A 22,837-nucleotide genomic window follows, 5' to 3' on the forward strand; every position below is an offset into this window, starting at 1 on the left:
TCCAGCATAAAGTTGATACTAAAACTGGATGTAAAGAAGGGAAACGTCCAGGCCAGTTTTGCTTCTGAACATAGATATAAAAATCCAAACTAAAATAATACACAGAATAATAGAATTTATCCCAGGAACACAAAAATTTTTAAAATCATGAATGTCATTCCCAGATGAACGAACAGATTAAAGGACAAACACATGATTACTTCAATAGATATTTAAGAAAAGCACTTGATATCATGTAATATTCTTTTAACTAGGAATTGAATTTTCCTGCCCTCTAAAAATATGCTACAATCATACTTCAAACATCAAATTTAACATATTTAATTCTAAATGACAAAATAGAAGCATCACTTTAAAATCAGGAATAAGACAAATATGCCATCATTGCTTCTAACAACCCTACACTATATGTCATAGGCAATTAAACAAAAGAAAGAGAAATGATAAGTATTAATACTGAGATGAAAGAAGAAAAGCTACTGTATTCTCTGTCAGGGTGACAGTTTCATGTTGGATGGACCCCGGAAAATCACATACCTAGAGCTAATACATCCCAGTGAGTGGAACCTATTGTAGGTGGGAACTTTTGATTTGGTCACTTCAGTTAAGGGACTTTTGATTAGGTTAATTCAGTAAGGCATGGGCCAGGGTGGATCTTAATCTTCTTACTGGAGTCCTTTATAAATGAATATGGATGAATAGAGAGAGAGACACAGAGAAACCCCCAGAGGTGAGAGAAAGTCCCGGAAGCCAGAAGCTGAACTCAGTGGACACAGAAGCAGAGAGAAAGCCAGAAAGCAGGAAGCTGAGGGCAAGGAAGCCTGCAAGGAGGGAGAGCCCAGGAGCTGCCTGTGCCTCGATCGCTGGTAGCAGGTCTTCAGGGAGAAAAGCCTCACCTGCCAAAGCCTCAATTTTCATGACCTTGAACTGTAAGCTCTAAGTTAACAGGTCCCCACAGTAAAGTCAACCCATTTCTGGCGTATTGCTTTTGGCAGCTTCTAGCAGACTCAGTCATCATTTAGTCACTCAACATTCTTTCTTAACCACTCCTGGGCCCTCTGAGAAGATTCTTCAGGAACCTCCAGGCTTTCCTCTGTCCACATCCTGGAGTTAGACTGAGGACCTCCCATCATTTCCATGCCACGCACTCAGCAAGCTCTCCACTCCATTTTCTCTTCTCTTCATCCTTCCCCCAAGACTTTCTCCAAGAACTATCACCTTGTTATCTCATCATAGTTAAGCTCCTTATGTTAACCTACAGCTGAGATCAGAAGGGGCAGGGACCACAGAGCCTTAAGTGGAAAGAGGAAGGCTGAACCCTCATAGACCTCGCCCGCCACTTGTGTCAACACATGGCAACAGACTTTGGGTAAGAAAGCACCTCATGGTACCTTGAGTTGGACTCATCAGGGCCTGGCAACTGTAAGCTTCTACCCCAAATAAATATCCTTTATAATAGTCAACAGATTTCTGGTACTTTGCATCAGCATCCCTGTGGCTGGCTAATACACCCTGAGTTAGTATTATCAATGGAAACTGTAGTCCAAACCTTGGTAGGGCTTGTGGTAAGTTATTTTATTATTATAATAAAAACATGCAGTGCATTGGTCAACAAGTTTTTATTGAGTGCCTCTCCTGCCCAGCAGCTGGTACTATGGAGAACACAAGAGAAGTGTAAGATACAATGTCCACCAGTGAGCTGTGGAATAGGATGTCCTTGTGACTCGGGTGGCAGGTGATGTATACAGAGTGGGTGGCTCCAGCCTGGAGGCTCAGAGGCCACTGAGACTTCGGCAGTGTGAAGCCTTAGAGCAGGGGTGGAGGAATTAAAATGTAGGCAAGTAGGGAACTGGCAAAGCAAAGGGGGCTATAAACAGACAACAGGCGAGGATGGAGACTTGAGCTGTCTGGTGCATGGACACGAGGGCACCCAAGCTGTGGGAGTGGGTCCCTGGCCTGGGTGCTCGCTGTGGACCTCTCTGCCTTCCTTTCCTCCTCCCACACAGCCCCACCTTCCTCCCCCTTAGGAAAGTGGAACCTGGATGTTGAAATCGCAGCTGAGTGTGGCGGGGACAGCAGCTCACTGGAGCCCACCAGAGGCGCTGCGCTCCCTGGACATTCCCCCTGGGGCTCAAATGGGCTGGTCCTGGCAGGATCTTCTATTCTCTTAGACTCCCCCTCCAGGGACCACCACGTGATGATGGATCCATCACAGCCACAACGCCTTCCCAACGTCAGGGGGGCCTAAACCCACCCCCAAGGGCCACAGGCGGCTCAAGAATGTCCGCAGCTCCAGAAGCAGCACAGGCCACACTGGACCACCGGAGCTCGTGCACGACAACCCCAGATGGCCTCTCCCAGGCCTGGGAAGGCTCAGAGGCCCCTACTAAGGCTCATTTTAGCATTTCCTGCATGCTGGGCTGAGCTGGGCTGGGGGGTTCTGTAACCGCCACAGAAGGTGGAGAGCAAAGCACACCTGGGCAGGGGGGAGCTGCAGGATCTGAGGAGAGCAGCACGACCTCGGGCGGAGTCAACCCCCCCCCCCCCCCCCCAAGAGCCAGCTGGGCAGGAAAGAGCAGACTGGGGTGTTCACTCAACACGCAGACTGCTGAGCTGGGTCACGGGTGGTCAAGACACAGGCAGTGCCTTTGTGGATGTCACAAGTTCTCACAGCGGCCAGGAAGAGCGGCAGGGGCGGCAGTACTGGAAGTTATGGCTCTGCGACACCTCTGCCAAGGGAGGTGACAGTGGACATGGCCTCTCCTGTCCCTGCACGGGGAGGTGACAGTGGATGGGCCTCTCCTGCCCCTGCACGGGGAGTGGGTGACAGTGGGCGGGGCCTCTCCTCTTAGCTGTCCCAGGTCCAGCGCCCCCCTCCCCCCCGCCCCAGGTCGCAGGGCCGTGGCGTCCTAGAGGACCGAGGCGTGGGCGCGGGCGTCACGGCTGCAGCAGCAGGCGCGTCCCCGGCCACCTGAGCAACAGGAAGGGGACCAGGCGCTGCGTGAAGGTGGCCGAGAAGGTGTAGAGCAGCTCCTGCGACCCCGCGTTGGTGAACGTCACGGTGCCGCCCTCCGCGGCCGCTGCGCAGGAAAGAGCTTGGCCCTGGGGGCGGGTATGGGCCCAGACCCCCCACGGGACAGGCGCAGCGCCCACACCCCGTCCTCCGGCCAGGGGGGAGCATCCCCTTCCTCTCCACGGAGCCCCTGGCCACGCCCACCAGGCGGCTCCCCACCGCCCCCGCCCCCTCGCCTCCCCCAAAGAGTCCTCGTCCTAGTCCCTTAAGCACTGGTCATAACCATCACCATAGCCCACCTCCTCGTCCTCGTCAACCTCGCCCTCCTCCCCCTCCTCCCCGTCCCCCTCTTCCTCCTCCTCCTCCTCCTCTCCTCCCCCTCCTCCTCGCTGTCCCCCTCCCCGTCCCAGGACCAGCCCCCTCTGCACCTCCTCCTCCAGTAGACCCTGCCCCAGGTGAAGCCCTTGCTGCCCAGCACCCCGGGCTCACAGGTGAACTGCTGGGGGTGGGCCCGGCGGCGCAGGCTGCGGTACGACACGCACTTCCAGTCCTGCGACAGCAGCAGGTGGCCGCTGGCCGACTGCGGGCCCAGGGTGATGCTCACTTCGGGACAGGGAGGGGCCGTGTCAGCGGGGCGTGCGGGGTCCCCGGCCCTGGGAGGTGCCGCGCAGGCCTGGGGGCCGGGGGCGGAGCGGGGCTGCGGCGGGGCTGGCCGGGCCCTCGGGGCGCTGCTGGCTGGACGCTGGCGCCAAGGGCCAGGCGCTGAGCTGGGGAAGCCCAGGGAGGTCCGTGAGGCCAGGACAGGCGAACGGGGAGGAGGAGCAGAGCCTCAACGCAGACTCCACAAAGGAGCTGGCAGGCGCAGCAGGGCTCGGGTTTGGCGAGGATCTGGGGTCAGCTGCTCCGACCCTGGGCCCTCACCTGTTGTATACTCCAGGTCCCTCAGCAGCTTCCCTGGGAGAAAAGAAAGGATGCGGTGGACCCCGGGCCAGCAGACGTGCGGCCTTCCCTGAGTAGAGGTGAATATCCTGGGAAAGGTCCATTCCGAGACGCCCAGGAGAGAACAGCCAGGTCCAGGAGCCAAGCCCGACTCTGATGCCCACTGGGCCCACCCCGTTACCTTGGAACTCTCTCAGGCCTTGCTGTAGAGAAAGGAGTTTATCCGAGAATTCACTAGTCCTTTTCTTAATCACCGGAGCAATGGGATTCGCGATCCAGACCTTCCGGGGATACCTGAGGGGACGGCAACAATAAGAACTCGCTTCCCTCCTCTTCCTCAGGACAGCTGTGAGGGGCAGGGCGGGCATGACCCCCCACTTCAGAGGGAAAGCGGGGCTTGGAGACCACGTGAAGTGCCCAAAGCAGGGCTCAAGCCATCAGAGCGCTTCCGTCTGCACCACATCCCACCCTGTCCACCCCCAAGGCGCTTAGTGGCCAGGAGCTGGGCTTAGAGACCTTGCTCGGGTGCAGAGCAGGTCTCCAGCTCCCCAAGGATGCGTTCCTGCTCCCCAGGAGGGAGGGTCCCCGGATGGGCCCTGGGTGAGGGTCCTCTGGAGCCCTTATCACTGCCCTGTCGATTCAAATGGACCATGGAGAGGAGGGGAGGGGGCTCAGTGTGGAGGGTCAAGGGGACCATGGAGAGGAGGGGAGGGGGCTCAGTGTGGAGGGTCAAGTGGACCATGGAGAGGAGGGGAGGGGCTCAGTGTGGAGGGTCAAGTGGACCATGGAGAGGAGGGGAGGGGCTCAGGGTGGAGGGTCAAGGGGACCATGGAGAGGAGGGGAGGGGCTCAGGGTGGAGGGTCAAGTGGACCATGGAGAGGAGGGGAGGGGCTCAGTGTGGAGGGTCAAGTGGACCATGGAGGGGAGGGGAGGGGCTCAGGGTGGAGGGTCAAGTGGACCATGGAGAGGAGGGGAGGGGGCTCAGTGTGGAGGGTCAAGTGGACCATGGAGAGGAGGGGAGGGGCTCAGGGTGGAGGGTCAAGGGGACCATGGAGAGGAGGGGAGGGGCTCAGTGTGGAAGGTCAAGGGGACCATGGAGAGGAGGGGAGGGGCTCAGTGTGGAGGGTCAAGTGGACCATGGAGAGGAGGGGAGGGGCTCAGGGTGGAGGGTCAAGGGGACCATGGAGAGGAGGGGAGGGGCTCAGGGTGGAGGGTCAAGTGGACCATGGAGAGGAGGGGAGGGGCTCAGTGTGGAGGGTCAAGTGGTCCATGGAGAGGAGGGGAGGGGGCTCGCTGGGGAGGAAGCTCCTCACCTGCTTAGGAAGTCCCTGATGTCCTGGAAGGAAAGCACAAGACAAGGTGAGTCACCAGACACCTCACATGTCCCTAGTGCTGCCCTAGAGGCTGGAACATGTCCCTGGACAAGACAAACTTGGTCCCTTCAAGGAAGCTGAGATTCTAGTGGGGGCAATGGATCAAAAGAAGAACAAAAAATAAAACCCAAAATAATCACAATGTCTGAAGCAAACGGAGAGGGGAGAGAACGACAGCAGTGACCACTGGACACACGTGTACTGAGTAGTGACGTTAGAGGTGGCACAGGCTGGTGACATGGGCAGGGGGGCCAGGGAAGGCAGGGCTGACAGTGGCACTCAGGAGGGAGGATTTCATTTTATGTGGAGTGGGATGTCACAAGGGGCTCGGGCGTGTAGGCGTGTTTTACAGTGGCCAACCCCAGGACCCCCTTCCCTCGGTGACAGAACCCAGGGTCAGAGCAGCAGATGCCAGGAGCCCCCAGCACCCCCTTCCCTCGGTGATAGAACGGGGGTTACAGGTGCAGGCGGCCCCCCACCCAGAAGCTATACTCCTGATTCCCTGGCACCTGGGTCTGGTCATGTGACCCAGTCCCACCAATGGAGAGGGATGGAGAAGGAAGCAGCGATCGTCACGTTGGGGTCACGTCCTTTAAAATGGGAACTGCCCTCGACTTCCCCTCTGGGCCTCCTGGCTGCTCTGTGGGGGGGGGGGGGGGACCGCAGTCCCGACTGCGGGTCTGAACCCACAAGGTGGGAAGAAGGCGGAGCCCACCCCAGCCCTGCCCTGCACTGCCCGGTCCTCAGTGCCCCTGCCCCCCGCTGCCGACGGCAGGGACGGCGTTTTCAGGAGCGTCCGGTGTTTCCGCTGCTGAGACAGGCCCGAGCCCCCCGGGCACCTGCCATCCCGGCCCAGGAGGCAGGACAAATATGCCCCGTCCCAAGGTAACCAAGCCCTGCTCAGGCTGTTGCTGCTCAGGGAGGCTGCGGTGTCCGTCCTCCGGCCGTAAAAAGTCGCCGCCTCCAGGGAGCCCTCCCAGAGGCGCCCTCCCTCTCTCCATCTGGTTTCTCCAGTGGTATTTCCAGGATCACCCATCTCTGCTCCGGTCCCCAGTTGCCCGTCCTCTCCTGACCCTCCCAGCGCTTGGGAGAAGCAGCGCTGCAGCCCTCTGGCATCTCAAATCCTCAGAAAGCTTCACTTGAGAAGCACCTGCAGGGACCCAGAGGGGCTCATGGTGGGGTGAGGATGGTGATGAGGTCAGCACCCCCCTCCCATCTCTACGGCACTTCTACGTTTCTAAGTGTTTCCTGAGACAGGGCATCAAGGCAGGTACCCATTTATGCCCACTTGATCCTTAACGGGTGGGGAGGGTCACAGGTGACACCCCATGTCCAGATGAGAAAACGGGGGCCTCAAGCACGTGCAGGGTGGCCCGCAGGGACCCGCTGACCTGCAGGAGCTGTGCGGCTGGCTGCTCAGCCTTGTCCTCCAGCTCGGAGATGGCCGTGGCCAGGTGTGAGAGCTCGCTGGCTGCCCTGGCCTGGACCTTCCCCTGGCCCTCCACGAGCTCCTGCTCCAGCTTCGCCAGCTGCTCCAGCAGGTGCTGCTCCCGCTCCCTCAGGAACTGGTGGCCCTGCTCGAAGGCGGCCACTATGTCCTGCCTCTGCTCCTGGAGCTTCTTCTGCAGGGCGGGAAGGGGGAGAGGTGAGGCCCCCCAAAGCTGAGCCCCTCCAGGCCCCCGCGAGCGGGTGAGGCTGGCTCTTCCTGAGTGGGGGGTTTCGGGGAGCCCCTGGTCCCCCTTCTCTCCTCCCGGCTGCTGTGTGATCAGGACCCGATCCCCCCGGCTGCTCAGCTCAGGGCTCTGGCCACGGAAGCCGGGGCTCTCTGCTGAGCCAGCCAGGGGGCAGGGCTCACGCCTGAGCCGCACACGCGTTCCTCCCTCGGGAGGCTGGCCTGCGCGTCCCTGCTCGGGGACCACGCCCTCCCCTGCCCCGGAGCCCCTGCCGGGTCCAGGCTGCCCTCCACCGGTCTTCAACCCTGCCGCAGGCAGCTGACCCTGCCTCGGTCTTCCTATGGAGAGCCTGACCCTCCGCCTGGCTGCCCCCGCATCCCTCTACTGCGCCCCCCCCCCCCCCCCCCCCCGCCGCCAAAAATGCCCCTAGAGGCCTGGAACCTCCGACCTCCCCACCAGCTCTGAGCAAGCACGCCGCAGGCTGCCTTGGTTCTATTACTTGAGCCCTGGGGCCGGGTCCGAGCGGACCCTGCACGGCGCCACGAGCTGGGGGCCTCGGAGGCTTCCCGCGCTCCCCGCCGGTTCTCAGCCCGCAGCCAGCGCCTTCCTTCCAAGCCCGCGGCTCCTCGCCACAATCAGGGATCATGCCCTGCTTCCTTAACCTTTAATTTTATCACCCCCGTTTGGAGAAGAAAAAGGAAGCAAAGCCCTCAATTCCTTCCGCCTTAGCTCTTTCTGGGAAAACAGGAAGCGGAGGTGGAAGTCAGAGAAGGAAACTTTCATCCGGGAACCGCGCACTTGTCGGCGGAGAACAGCTCAGGCTGCAGGGCCTGCACCAAGGCGGCCCCTCCAGCCCCCTCGGCCCCAGAGCGCCTCCCAGACGCTGCCCCAGGCTCCCTGGCCCGTGCGCCCCTCCGCACTGCCCCGCCAGAAGCGCCTCCCAGCCGCAGTCCCTGGCTCGTGTGCGCCTCTGTACCAGGCTCCTTGGCTCTGCGCCAGCCACCCCTCCACCCCACCTCCGACTCTGGCTCTCTAGCTCATGTGCTCCCCCACACCACACCCCCAGTCCCTGGTTCCCATGTTCCTGCGCCCCGCTGTCCACAGCTCCCTGGCTCATGCACACCCCCTCCCCCCTTCTCCACCCACCCACCCTATCCAGCGCTCCCTGGAATGTGCGCCCCTGCCCCCACCCCTCCCCCATCCCTGCCTGGCTCATACACCCCGCTGTCCCTGGCTCCCTGGCTCCAGCACTCCCCTCCACCCACCCGCCCTGTCCTTGGCTCCCTGGCTCATGCGCCGTCCCCGCCCCCCCCCCCCCCCCCCCCCCGCCCTCCCGCCCAGGCCCCTGGCTCCCTGGCCCTTACCAGCCTCGCCTCGAGGTCAGTGTCTCCTTTCTCCTGGAAGCCCTGAATTCTGTCCCTGTCTCTCCTTAGTGCACTGAGGTGGTTCAGGATTTTCTCCTGTGGAAAGACAAGCAACGGGACGGGTGGGTGGTCCGGGCGGGGCTAGACGCCTTGCGGGCGCAGGCTGAGCACCTCAGGACAGGGCGGGCTCACCCTGTGCAGCTGGGCGGCCTCGTCCACCAGGATGGCCGTGTGCCGCTGGTGCTCCTGCGACTCCCGGCACAGGACACAGAGCAGCTGGCCGTCGTCCTCGCAGAAGTAGTGTAGCTTCTCCTGGTGCCTGGTGCACAGCTTCGCATCCTGCTGCTCCTGGGCAGCTTCTTCCAGCTGCTGGTCCTTGTCCACCCTCAGCCGTTCGATGTTCTCCACCAGGCTGGCCAACTGCCACACGGGCCTGACCTTCTCCTTCTTAAAGGGCATCTTGCAAAGCGGGCAGATGGGGTGGCCCCCTTCTGCGGGGTGGAGGTTGGTGGTGCAGCCACGACAGAAGATGTGGCCACAGTCGATGGTCACGGGGTCCCGCAGGTAATCGAGGCAGATGGAGCAGGTCACCTCCTCCTCAAGGCTCTGCAGGGGGGCTGCCGTGGCCATGGCGCCCGCAGCACAGAGGGGTCTCCGTTCACAAGCGGAGGCTTCTCCTTGGAGACCAGAGTAATGGGTCAAGAGCAGCAGGACAAAGGGGCAGAGCAGGCAGCCCTTGCAGGGCTGCCAGCTCTGGCTGTCCACCCACCCACCCATCCAGCCATCCACCCATCCAGCCAGCCATCCATCCACACATCCATCCATCCATTTGTGCACACATCCACCCTTCCACCCATCCACCCATCCACCCTTCCACCCATCCACCCATCCACCCATCCATCATTCCTTATCACCTCCTGCAAGGCTCACACAGTGTCATTTTCCTGATCATCTAGTCCAACTCCTTATTTTACAGGCAAGGAATCTGAGGCCAGAGAGGCAGCTTGGGGGAGGGCAGGGCTAGAAAGCAAAGCCCTCTCCACCCACCTGCTGGGAAGCTGCTCCAACGCATCCATTCTGATAGAGGAAGACATTAATCACCATCTGCTGAAAATTCATAGTAAAACTCGTGTCTGCAATGTCTGCTGTGTAAGATGCCCCTGCAGGTGTGCAATGCACAGACAAGGAGCACAGCGTTCAGGAGGGCCTCGGTGGAAACAAGAGCCTTCTGCTGGGGCCTCCAGGTCTCCGGCTTCAAGGACAAGGACCGACAGGAGAGGCACCTGGTGTCCCAGCTCTGGTGTCCCGATTTGGGCACTTCCTTGGGCTGGGCTCACTCCCCTAGGATACCGGACCCCACCTGACCTCCAGCAGCCTCAGTGGATGCACTCTCAGCTGATGTCTGACCAGCTGGCCTGGCTGTGCAGAGTGGATCTTTCTGGTGAAACCATGAGGGAAGAAAGTGTGGGAGGAATCCTCTGTGCTGTCAAGAGCCGGCCCTTAGGGGGTGCCCAGAGGACCTAGGAAGCACAGGGCTCAGCACCCAGAGGGCCTAGGGAGCACAGGGCTCAGCCCTCAGACTTCGGAGGCACAGGGCTCAGTGCCCAGAGGACTCAGGGAGCATGGGGCTCAGTGCCCAGAGGACTCAGGGAGCAGGGGGTTCAGTGCCCAGAGGACTCAGGGAGCATGAGCTCAGTGCAGAGGACTGAAGAAGCACAAGCTCATTGCTCAGAGAACTGAGGGAGCACGGAGCTCAGCACCCAGAAGACTCAGGGACCATGGCGCTCAGTGCTGAGAGGATGTAAGAAGCACAGGGCTCAGTACCCAGAGGACCTAGGGAGCACAGGGCTCAGTGCTGACAGGACTTAGGGAGCATAGAGCTCAGCTCTGAGAAGATTTGGGGAGTGCAGGGCTAAGTGCTGAGAGGACCTGGCTCCTGTTTACCCTTGGAGCCAGGCCCAGCTCCTGTCTAGGTTTGAGCCTCAGCACATCCAAATCCACACAGCAGGTGGCACCAGCTCCACTGACAACAGAGTAATTTAAGTGCTCTGAGTCTCAGTTCATCCATTCATGAAGTGCACAGAGCATGATACTTACCTCCAAGAGTTTCTAAGAGGGTTGAATGAAAGAATTACATGAAAGTACTAAGCAGTACATGGAAGGAAGTTCACCTGGGTATACATATAAGGCATATAAATGTATTCAGATATTCATGGGGCATTGTCATGGTGGGTGTAGATTCACACAGTAACCAAAATATCAAATTCTCGTCCAGGGGAGATCTGCCACATTCTCTATTGGAACAAGAAGAATGCCCCAAGTACAGAACAATGAGCTATAAAGGAGAATAGTCCATTGAAGGACTCTTGATATTGATGACTATGCTTATAAACCTTTGCTCTTAAAATTGAAACTTAACCTAGTCACAAAGGGTGCCTAAGAGTTACCTACCGGGAGCCACCTTGTTGCTCAAATGTGGCCTGTCTCTAAGCCAAACTCAGCATATAAAAGCAATAACTTCCCCCAGCATGGGACATGACTCCTGGGAATGAGCCTCCTTGGCACCAAGGGATTGCTACCAAGTACCAACCAGCAATGCATTTGGGGAAAAAAAAAAAGACCTTGACCAAAAGGGGAAAATGCTGAAGACAAATGAGTTAGTGAGTCAGGAGGTCATCCCAGAGGTAATGTTTATGCACATCTCAATAGGATCTCATTGACAGCCAAAGTAGATACTACCCCAAATAGAAAAGCTCCTCAGGGATATGCAGACATTTAAACACTGTAGTCAGGCCAGATAGCTCAGGAAGTTGGCCCCTTGCCAGTGGGCCCTAATCTGGTATTTATGCTCCCCAATGTGGCAGAGTTAGACTCAGCAGTGGTTTCCCTATGCATGACTCTTTTGTCCTTCTATTTGAACCTGTAATTAGTACTAGAGTTGGTAGATATACATCCAAGAGACTTAAATCTTTGGACTGTCCATGTGCCAGCTGAGCCTTGAATCTCAGCAGAGTTGTAACACCTACTTTCCAGTTCAATGAACTCACCCAGGACAACTAATGGGAAGGAAATGATGGACAAAAATACCAAGGAACCGAGAGTGCAAGCAGGAGTCCCATCCATCAGATGTATGTGGTTGAAGCCCTTCTCAATTAATGGTGGAGTGGGCATCACCATCCCAGAGTCCTCAGGATTTGGAAATGAACTATGGACTGAAATAAACTTACTAGTATTCTAGTATAGACTTACTGAGATTCTAGCAAAGGAAAAAGTACCATTGTTGTGAGGGCAGTGACCTCTGGATGTTCTGGGGTTACTGAGAGGGAAAAAACAGATGTAATGGGGGGGTACATTTTTGGGACTTGAGTTGAATGGGAGAGAGTGTTAACTATAATGTAAACTATAATCCATGCTTAGTGGCAATGCTCCAAAATGTGTTCATCGATTGCAATGAATGTACCACACTGATAAAAGATGTTGCTAATGTGGGAAAATAAGGGAAGGGTGAGAAGCGGGACATATGGGAATCCACTATATATTCTCTGTAACATTTATGTAATCAAAATATCTTTTGAAAAATAAGAAACTGGGGGAAAGTATCTTATAGAAAATAAAAAGATCATAAATAAAATGCAGTTTCTTTGTTTACATATTATACTTAATCCACTTTAGGCATTACAACATTATTGTTTAAAATATTTCAGTGATTTTCCTATTATTTTTTAGCACCTCAGACATTTAGATTTTAATTTGTCATATGAGTTTATGCTGTATGTTCAAACATCAAAACCACATACCAACACACATACCCCACAATGACACATGTGCTCATGTGAAAAACTACGTAATACTAACATGCATGGCACACGCACTCCTGAATATTATTCTAAATATTTTATTCAATTGAATTTACTTGTTTGTAGTATGCAGTAGTAGTTAAAAATCATTTTCTTCTTTGTGCATGCCTGTCTATACCAACCCAAATTAACTATATTTACATACATGCTTATGTGTGACTGAATATAAATGCTTCTCATCCTCAATATGATTGTAAAGTGGTGTTCATGCTACAGTTTTGTGTTCATTTGTTTTCCTACTTGTGCCAATACTATGCATTGTATTACTACTATCGGTGACATTAATAAATTTCATAAATGAGACAACTGTTATTTAATTTTATAAATCTTTATAAGCATGAATGCATTTTCTGTTTTGTAATTACTGGTATAAGCATTGGATTAAAGCTAACAAATTTATTTCCAGATAAAGAAGAAAAGAAAAGAAAGTACTAAGCTTTGCCTGGAACAGAGGGGAATCTGGAGGGAACCCAGAACCCGTTTCCCAAATCCAGGAGTGTTCAGACCAGAGAGAGCAGGGGTGGAGGCTGCAGGGGCCAGAGGCGGGGGCAGCCCCGGGCTAAGGGGACCAGCCCCGCGGGCGCGGATGGAGCTGCTTCGCCGAGAGCCCCGGAGGAAGCCGGAGCAGGCGGGAGGACAGCGACCGGGCACAGGGTGTCCAGAGGCTGGGGGAAGCCACGGGACACCGCAGCGACGGGCGTTACTGACGTTATTGGATACGGAGGCAACGTCCTTCCTGCGCAGCCCAATGGCCTCCGCGTTAATGTAACACAGTGTTGTTAATGACTCAGATATAAACCCAGGCTTTTTTTTTTAAGGAAGACTGAACCTGGGACCTCCTGCAGGGCAGGTGCTCAACCGCTGAGCTACACCGGCTCCGCGCCGCCCCCCCCCCCCCATCTTTCTTTTTTCCTTCAAGTTTTGTAAAAAGGAGGCGAGGGAGGAAAACGGGGCGGGGGGGGGGGAACCTTCAAAAACCAAAGGAAAAGAAGGAAAAAATGAAATGAACCAGGTTGACCACAGCCGTGGCCCTCCAAGGAGAAAACAGAGGTGAGAGTTCAAACGCGGCCCATAGCGCACATCTCAGAGGAGGGCGCCCGCCACGCAGCAGCCCCTGCCCCCCCACACACACACACACAAGTGCTGAGATGCCTGCTGGGTCCCGGCTCTGCAGCCCCCAGCCGCGTCCTCCTCTAGTGTAACAGGGGCACCAGGAGGCCTGGTCCAGCCTTCCGCCTCCTCGGCACAGAGCGGAGGTGGAGCGAGTCCGTCTTCTCTTTTCCTCTTTGGTCTCCAGGAGCCTCTGGTGACTGGACAATGGGCGCAGGTTCCTCTAAGCCCCCGGGACCGTCGTGGTGGCAGACGGAGTGTGTCCAGTGTCGAGGGCACTTGAGGCCGCTCCTGGACGACCTGTCGCCTTCAGCGGCAGAAGCGGCGGGTGGCCGAGGGCTGCCGGGGTGCAGGGGCTCACGCTGCCCGCTGGCCAGTAGGGGAGGGGGCGAGGGGCAGGTCTGCTGGCTCTGCCGGATGGCGGCGGTCAGCGGGAGGTCGGCCTCCACTCCCCGCTCCTGGAGGCCGCTGAGCTCTGTCCTGCCCTTGGACACACCAGCTGGGCCTCGGCTCCTTCACGGGGTCCTCCTGGAGGTCCGGCTGGGCCTCGGCTCCTTCACGGGGTGCTCCTGGAGGTCCGGCTGGGCCTCGGCTCCCTCACGGGGTCCTCCTGGAGGTCCGGCTGGGACTCGGCTCCCTCACGGGGTCCTCCTGGAGGTCCGGCTGGGCCTCGGCTCCTTCACGGGGTCCTCCTGGAGGTCCGGCTGGGCCTCGGGTCCTTCACGTGGTCCTCCTGGAGGTCCAGCTGGGCCTCGGCTCCTTCACGGGGTCCTCCTGGAGGTCCCGCTGGGCCTCGGCTCCTTCACGGGGTCCTCCTGGAGGTCCAGCTGGGCCTCGGCTGCTTCACGGGGTCCTCCTGGAGGTCCAGCCGGGCCTCGGCTCCCTCACGGGGTCCTCCTGGAGGTCCAGCCGGGCCTCGGCTCCTTCACGGGGTCCTCCCGGAGGTCCGGCTGGGCCTCGGCTCCTTCACGGGGTCCTCCTGGAGGTCCGGCTGGGCCTCGGCTCCTTCACGGGGTCCTCCTGGAGGTCCGGCTGGGCCTCGGCTCCTTCATGGGGTCCTCCTGGAGGTCCAGCTGGGACCGCAGCCGTGGCGAGGTCCGTGGCCCCGTTGGCTGACACCGCAGCGCCCACTTCTCCCACTCCAGCAGGTCCTCGGCCAGCGCCTTGACCGCGGCCTCACTCTCCCGGGGCTGCTGTAGTTGCGGATGGATCCGGAGCTGCCCCCGCACTCTCCAGGTGTGCACAGCTGCTGGCCGGCTCACCAGGTCTGTCCTCCGGCATTTGGGCCTTCCCCCAGCGTTCCTGGCCTGCAAAGCTCCTTGGGCCCTGGCTGGCTCCTCTCCCTCGGGGCGGCTGGACCCTGAGCTCAGGGCCCGAGAGCGCCTCGAAGGACTTGCCGCCCGTGACTGCTCCAGTCTTCCCTCAACACCTTCACCTGCTGAGAAGGTGGATTCCTGCTGGGCCTGACTCTTCCTCCCGCAGCAGCGCGCGCTGGCCGCGGTCACCGCCCACTGGAATGGGGCCCCAGCGCGGAGCCGATCGTGGGGTCCCGCCGCCTCCTCCCACAGCTCGTAGGCGGCGGCTCACCCTGCTCCGAGAGTGGGCCACCCGCTTGCCGCGTGCCGGGGGCGCTCCCCGCGAGGACCCCCAACTGAGGGGCCGGTCACAGCCCCTTTCCGGGTGCAGCCGCGCGGGGCTCAGGGCGGGACCAGGGCTCTCAGCGCCGCAGGACGCCGGCAGTCCACGGCCACGCACGCGAGGAATTTGCCGTGGAGCCTCCCACGCGGGAACGACCCCGAATATTTTTTCTGCTCTTGTTCTCTTTTTTTATTTTTGTTTTTTATTTGTATGTATCTTATGATTTTCAACTCTTTTTCCCCCAGTCTTGGTAAACCCAAAGAGAGAACAAAACAGGACTATAATAGCTCTTTGAGGAGATAATAGGATATGTAAAAGTGCTTTATCACTTTAGTGAAAATATGGTACCAACTAAGGGCTTATTATATTGCTGAGAATAAAGTCCAGCTGCCAGCACTAATGTATTCAAACACAGAACTAAGAGGCATAAAGGGTCTGAAAGGTACAAAGCTCAAATGATAGGAGCAAGGACTTTTAACTGCAAATGACAATAAACACCTGGTAGACATCCTGGAATTGCCTGGTCCACCTCCCTGCTTTTACTGTGGAGGAAATGAACACAGCCCAGGCTTCTGCCAGCTGGAGCAGCGTGTGTGGAAAGAGGACATAAGAGGTCTACGAGAGACCCAGCGACAGCTCTCCTCCCACACGACACCTGCCATGCCAGGAGCCTCTGCACTTAGAGATGTCCACGTCCCAGGCTCCATGTCCAAGGAGCTTTAAAACCTGCACCAGGAGCACTGGGGGAAGATAGCGATGGACTGACAAGCAGACCTGAGTGCTCTCACAAAAACAACAGAGAAAGAACCAAAAGCTGTCTGGGGGACCTGCTTTGGGGGTCAGCAGATGAGAACAGTGCTCCACAACTCCCATGATGGGGAGGGACAGAGAGACTAAGATGTAGAAAAGACGAACATGAGTTACTGAGCCCCAGAGGCAGCTGGGAAGTGCTCCCATCGCCCACTCCAAGATATTAAGTGTGTAAAGCCCCTTTCTCACTGTAGTTTACTGAGAGTGGCCCAGACATCTTCCTCCCTGACACCTGTTTCAAGGGAAAAGGGACAAGAGGTTGGGGTGCTTTTCTTCAGTGAATTTGGCCAGCAGAGTCTGCTTTGAATCTGGAGACTCAACACAGGACACAGGAATGCTGAGACTGAAACACCTCAGTGGAAAGCTGCGCTGACTATCGCCATCTGCTGCCCCTCTGGAAACTGCATGGGCAAAAACTGCTTTCTGTATTCAACCCCTGGGAGAAAAATCTGCACCCCACTAGTGAGTCCCTGGCCCGATTTTTGGAAACTTAAGCTGGGCAATTTTAAACACTGAGGATAAGTTGAACCAAATACCAAAGACGAGCTATGGTTTTGTGTAATCTATGTATCTTTACAAAAAGATAATAAAAAAAAATAAAAGACAAAAAAAAAAAAGAGCTGTGGAGGAAAAAATAGGCAACAGAGAGAAATTAGCATCAGAGTACACACACCAACATATTCAGATGCCTAGACATCAGCAAAAAATTACAAGCTATGTTAGGAAACAGGAAGAGATGGCCCAGAGAGAACAAACCAAATATTTTAAAGAGATACTGAATTTAATACAGTTAATCAGTGATAATCACACAGCTCTCCGAAATCACTTCAAAGAATTTAAAGAAAATATGACTAAAGAAATAAATGATATTAAGAAGACACTGAGAGACCATAAAGAACAATTTGAAAGCCTGCAAAGAAAAGGAACAAACCTTCTGTGAATGAAAGACATAATGGATGAGATTGAAAATACATTAGAGGCACATAAGAGCAGATGTGAACTGCTTGAAGACAAAAGTAATGATTTCAAGGACAGAACATCTGAACTGAAAAAGACAGGAAAACAAAAAGAAAACAGAATGGAAAAAATGGAATGGAGTCTCAGGGAATTGAATGACAATGCAAAACACACAGGTATTTGCATTACCAGTGTCCCAGAAGGAGAAGAGAATGGAAAAGGGGCAGAAAGAATATTTGCAGAAATAATGACTGAAAACTTCCCAACCCTTATGAAGGACATAAATATGAATAACCAAGAAGGACAGTGCAGCCCAAACAGAATAAATCTCAATAGATCTACCCCAAAGACAGCTACTATTCAGAATGATGAATATCAGGGATAAAGGATTCTGAAAGCAGCAAAAGAAAAGCATCACCTGCAAATCCCCTATATATTTTTATATAACTTTTCTGTAATCTAAAACCTCTTTGAAAATAGATTTTTTAAAAATCACTCCCAAAAAAGCATCACATACAAGGGAAACTCAATAAGATTAAGTGCCAACCTCTTATCAGAAACCACAGAGAGTAGAAAATGGTATGAAATATTTAAGGCACTGTAGCAGTTTTATATAATTGATGAATTCCAAAAAGAAATACTGTATTATACGTGTAATCTGATCTGTATCTGGGCATGATCGAGTTATGATTAGTGCATTGAGTCCCCACCCCTTGGTGGATGGGGACTTACAGATAAAAGGCATGGTGAAGAACAGAGTAGGACTTTTAATGGTGAAGTTTTGGAGTTTGATGCTGAAGACTTAAACTGAAACCTTGGGAAGTCAGCATGCAGAGGAAAGAGAAGCCAGCCTCAGGAAGGTAGGAACCCAGGAAGCCTGAACCCTTGCAGATGTTGGCAGCCATTTTGCTCCAAATAGACTGGTGAGGGAATTAACTTATGCTTCATGGCCTGGTATCTGTAAGCTCCTACCCCAAATAAACACCCTTTATAATGCCCAGCAGATTTCTGGTATTTTGCATCAGCATCCCTTTGGCTGACTAATACAGATACTGAAAGAAAAAAATTGCCAGCCAAAAATTCTGTATCTGCCAAAGTTGTCCTCTAAAAATGAGGGTGAGTTCAAAGTCTTCACTAAAATATCCTGATAGAATATGTTACCAAAAGAGTGGGTTTGCAAGAGATACTAAAGGGGGTGCTATGGCCTGAAAGGAAAAAACAAGGGTGAGAGATTTGGAGAAGAGTTTATCAAAGCCCAATGAAGGAAAACGCACAGCATGAATTATGAATCTGTCTTTTTTTATAATCATTTAAAGTTTTAGACACAGGGACATTTATTTTGGAGAAACAGGGCAAAACTCCTGTTTGTAAGATAAGTCTTTCAGATTAAGCACATAAATGTAAATGGTGCAGTATTTGGACTATGCTTTGATAAATTATGGTTTATCCCTAAGATTAGAATTTTGAGCATGTTTTTTACATATAAGTATAATACAAATATATGGATGGATACATTTTAAAGACAAAACTTGAAAAGCAATTTCTTGAATAGAAAATAACTTGGTCAGTGTTACTAAAATGCTGACTCATTGACCTTCGCTTTATGATAAAGGAAGTGATTGCTTTCTCTCCTAAAAATATACTGATGTTACTATTCACTGTTTTTCCTGCTTCTGTAGAGTAAGTTTGTCAGAAGGACTAAATATTTTTAATATTCATTTTGCTTCAAAGTTCTGTTTTTGTTATATGTGGAATCTTTGAAACTTCAGCCAAAAATGTATACAAATGTGAACATTCTGAAGTTTCTCCTAATTCTGATTTGTGCTTAAGTTTTTGGCTTTAAAGAAGTGATAACAATGGTAGTTGACTCCTTCAGTATTTGTTAGATGTGTGAAGTACTGATAAGTGTCACAATGATGGTTTTATTTTTTAGATTATTATTGTAGGCAGGTTAGTCCTTACCACAAGTGAGTCATTTTTTCAAATGTGCATTTTTTATTTATTTTTTATTATTGTTTAAAAGATACATAGATCACACAAAATGTTACATTAAAAAATATATTAGGTGCCCATATACCCTACTCCCCACACCACTCCTCCCACGTCAACTTCTTTCATTAGTGTGGTGCATTCACTGCAGTTGATGAGTACATTTCAGAGCACTGCTATATGGCAAGAATTATAGTTTACATTGTAGTTTAGACTCTCCCACTCCATTCAGTGGGTTATGGCAGGATATACAATGCCCTGCATCTGTCCCTGCATTATCATTCAGGACAACTCCAAGTCTCAAAAATGTCCCCATATCGCACCTCTTTCCCCCTCCTCCCTTCCTTCAGCAACTCCCAGGGCCACTGTCTCCACATCAATGATACAACTTCTTCCAATGCTAGAGTTCTATAGTAGAATACCAGTAAGTCCACTCTAATCCATATTTTATTCCTCCATCTTGAGGACCCTGGGATGGTGATGCCCACTCCACCTCTAAATTGAGAGGGGGCTTAGATGCCACATGGCTGATGGATGGGATTCTCCTGTTTGCAGTTGTAGACTCTCTCGGTTTCTTGGTACAGTGGTTGACCATCCTCACCTCCTTGTTAGCTGTCCTGGGTAAGTCAAATGAACTGGAGAGTAGCAACTGTGCTGAGGATGAGGGCCTAGCTGGCACATGGACAGTCCAGAGATTCAAGTCTCTTGAGCATCAACTAACCCCAGCACCAAGCACAAGTACAGTAAAAGTGACAGAAGAGGCATGTGTAGATAAGTCACATCTGAGTCCAACTCCATCACACTCAGGAGCACAAATTCCAAAGTAGGACCCACTGGCAAGGCACTGAACTCAAAGTCATCTGCCATAATCGTAGGTCCTAGGTGGCTCTGTAGCCCTCAGGAGCACCACTACCTAGGGTTGTATCTACTTTGGCTGTCTCTGAGATCCTGCTGAGATGTGTGTAAGTGCAACCCCTCTGATGAACTCCTGACTCATTTTGAAGTCTCTTAGCCATATAAACTCATTTGTCTCTACCATTTCCCCCTTTTATTCAAGGTCTTTTTCTAGTTGCATCACCAGCTGGTGTTGGTAGTAATCTCTTAGGGCCAGGGAGGCTCTTCCCCAGAAGTCATGTCCCACACTGGGGGGAAGGTAATGCATTTACTTGCTGAGTTTGGCTTAGAGAGTGGCCACGTTTGAGAAACATGGAGGCTCTCAGGAGGTAACCCTTAGGCACCTTGCAGCTCTAGGCCTAGTTGAAATTTTAAGCACACAGGCTAACAAGCATAGTCACCAGTATCAAGGGGCCATCATTGGACAAATGTGCATTTTTTTAATGAGTGGATTTTACAGATACATCATAATAAATTGTACTGCTACATTTATTTTTTAATGGGATGATGTGGGAGAGGGAGGAGGATCTAGAGGAATCCCTCATAATTTCAATATAACTTTTCTATAATCTAAAACCTCTTTTAAAATGAAGTTTATTATATATTTTTTAAAAATCTACACCAGCAGCCACCTCTGCACTTAGGCAGATGTCCACATCTAAGGCTCCATTTCAAAAGATCTTTAAAACCTGCCACCAGCAGTCACCTCCACAATACAGCAGATATCCACGTCCCAGGCTCCATGTTGAAGGACCTTAAAACTTGCCACCAGCAGCCACCTCTGCATTTAGAGACGTCCACATCCCAGCCTCCGTGCTGGGCTTCGAGGATCTTCAAAACCCCTAAAACTGAATAGAAATGAGTGGATTTGGACTAAATTAGTAAAACTGGGGATTGAAGAATGCCAGTTAGGTGTAGAAGGGACAACAGAATTAGCATCACCATTATATTAAGACAAAGACCCCACTGGATGCTAAGCCATTAGGTGAAAGTGCTGGGACAGTCAGCCCCATGATGCTAAGAGCAGCCCACTCCCCCCAGATCACCTCCTGAGCTCTCTGTGGAGGGTGAGAGCTGGTGGTCTCCAGCTTACAAGGAGCCAAACGCAGCCCTGCCAGCAGAGTGCAAAGCAGCCCACGTTTCCAGTATGATGCCACATGAATCACATGCCCTTATCCTTGAAATATTCTTGCCAAAAATATTTGATCTGATGAATCTATTCAAACCTCTAGACCTGACTTCCAATTTACAGATAATATGAAGGATAAAGAATGACCTAAACTACACTCTGAAGAAAAGTCAGATAAATCCAGAATATGGGACATTCCATAAGACAACTTTTGAAGTCAGTGTCATGAAAAATAAAAAATGGCTGTTCTTGATTTAAAGACTAAACAAAAATAATAACCAACCATGATGTGTGAAGTTTGGATCCTGGTTTTAAAAATTAAAGCAGTAAAAATAGTTTTGCTCCCAGAGACAGCCAAAGTAGATACAACCCCAGGTACTGGTGCTCCTGAGGGCTATGGAGACACACAGGTTCTATGGTCATGGCAGTTGGCTCTGGAGTTCAGTGCCATGTCAGTGGGCCCTACGTTGGAATTTGTGTCCCTGAGTATGACGGAGTTGGACTCAGATGTGCCCTTTCTATACATGCCTCTTCTGTCACTTTTACTGACCTGTTTGGTACTAGGGATGGTGTATGCTCAGCAGAGCTGTACACCTACTCTCTGGTTTGTTGAACTTCCCAGGTCAGATAACAGGGAGGTAAGGATGGTCAACCAGGGGTGCAGCAGGGAATGAAAACAGTCAAGTTCATCCTTCATAGACACTGCAGCTCATCCTCTAAGAGCCGACCTCAGGGCAAGTGAGCCCTGAGACCCTCCAGGGGGCTCCCAACTACTTAAATCCAAGTGCTCCACCACCCTGAGGGCCTCCTGTCTCCTTGCCCTCCACCTCACTGACCGCCTTCAGCCTCACTGACCTCCTCCAGGCTCACTGACCTTCAGCCTCACTGGCCTCCTTCAGCCACACTGACCTCCATTGGCCTCACTGACCAGCACCGGCCTCAGTGACCTCCAGTCTCACTGACCTTCAGCCTCACTGAGATCCATCAGCCCCTCCCACGCTCAGGTCAAGTGTTAAAATGCAGGTTGCAGCCCCTTGAGGGAGAAAGAAGCCTTTCACTGCTCAGCGCTGGACAGCCCAGTCTTCTCCCAGCTCTTTTCCCACCACTGCCCGCCTCGACCCCACAGCTGAAGCCAACCCTCTCCCAGCCTAGAGAGAGCCACGCAGTTTCAGCCCAAGAACTCTGAAAATGCTGTTCCTCTGCCGAGAACACCCTTCCTGTCCTGCTCAGCAAACGCCTTTCCAGCTGGAGGTCTCAGCTGAAAGCCCCTTGCTCTGCAGGTCTTCCCTGAGCTGTTGGGTTGGGTCCTGTGGAGACACCCCAGGGTGCACCAGGACTTCTCTGCAATTATAACAGGCCCGCGTAATTACTCTTTAACATCGCTGGCCCCACTGGACAAGGAGTTCACAGGCCGAGTCCAGCTGACCCCAGAATCAAGCCCGGTGCTGCCAGAGCAGACAGTCAACTGCACAAGGAGCAGCTGTAGCTCAGTGGTTGAGTGCCTGCCTCTCATATACAAAGTCCCGGATTCAATCCCCAGCACCACCTAAAAATAATAACATTAAAGCACAGGCACACAGCTCCTGACACACAGCAGGTGCCTCCAAAGTTCCTGCTGGACGAGGGCAAGCAACCCTAGCCACGTTCTCCTGAAAGATGGGGAGTCCTGGGGAGAGGCGATTTCCTCCAGCTCCTGCAGCAGCACAGCGAGTGCATGCCACCAGCACTCAACTGCAGCTCACAGTGCCTGAGGATTGGCTCCAGGTTTCTGTACAGAAACCAAGAAAAACAGTGAGAGCCTGTGTCTCTGAAAATAAGATGCTCAAGGGATGCATCATAATGGTGAGAATCACTCCCTCCCTGTTCTCAAGCTTTAGATCTAGCTGCAGCCATAAACAACAGTTCATTTTCACTGGTGTTAACTCCATGTAAATGGGGTTTTTAAAAATCAACATTAGGTTTGTGAGGTTCATTGCCTGCAGGACTGTTTGCAGCTGTATGTTCCCAGGAAAAGGAGGCCTTTAGTGAACCCCTCTGGTGGGTGTGGGCCTTTCAGAGGCTGCTTCAGGTAATGGGGCGTGGCCCACCAGA

General features: G+C 53.1%; 2 pseudogenes; both read right to left on the reverse strand.

The window, feature by feature from the left end:
- LOC101442654 (class I histocompatibility antigen, Gogo-C*0201 alpha chain-like) overlaps positions 1-22,837 on the reverse strand; it is a 149,717-nt pseudogene that overhangs the window by 81,770 nt on the left and 45,110 nt on the right.
- Positions 1,605-13,018, reverse strand: LOC101417270 (tripartite motif-containing protein 26-like; annotated as a pseudogene).

This window comes from Dasypus novemcinctus, chromosome 22 (assembly GCF_030445035.2).
Source record: "Dasypus novemcinctus isolate mDasNov1 chromosome 22, mDasNov1.1.hap2, whole genome shotgun sequence".
Classification (NCBI taxonomy): Eukaryota; Metazoa; Chordata; class Mammalia; order Cingulata; family Dasypodidae; genus Dasypus; species Dasypus novemcinctus.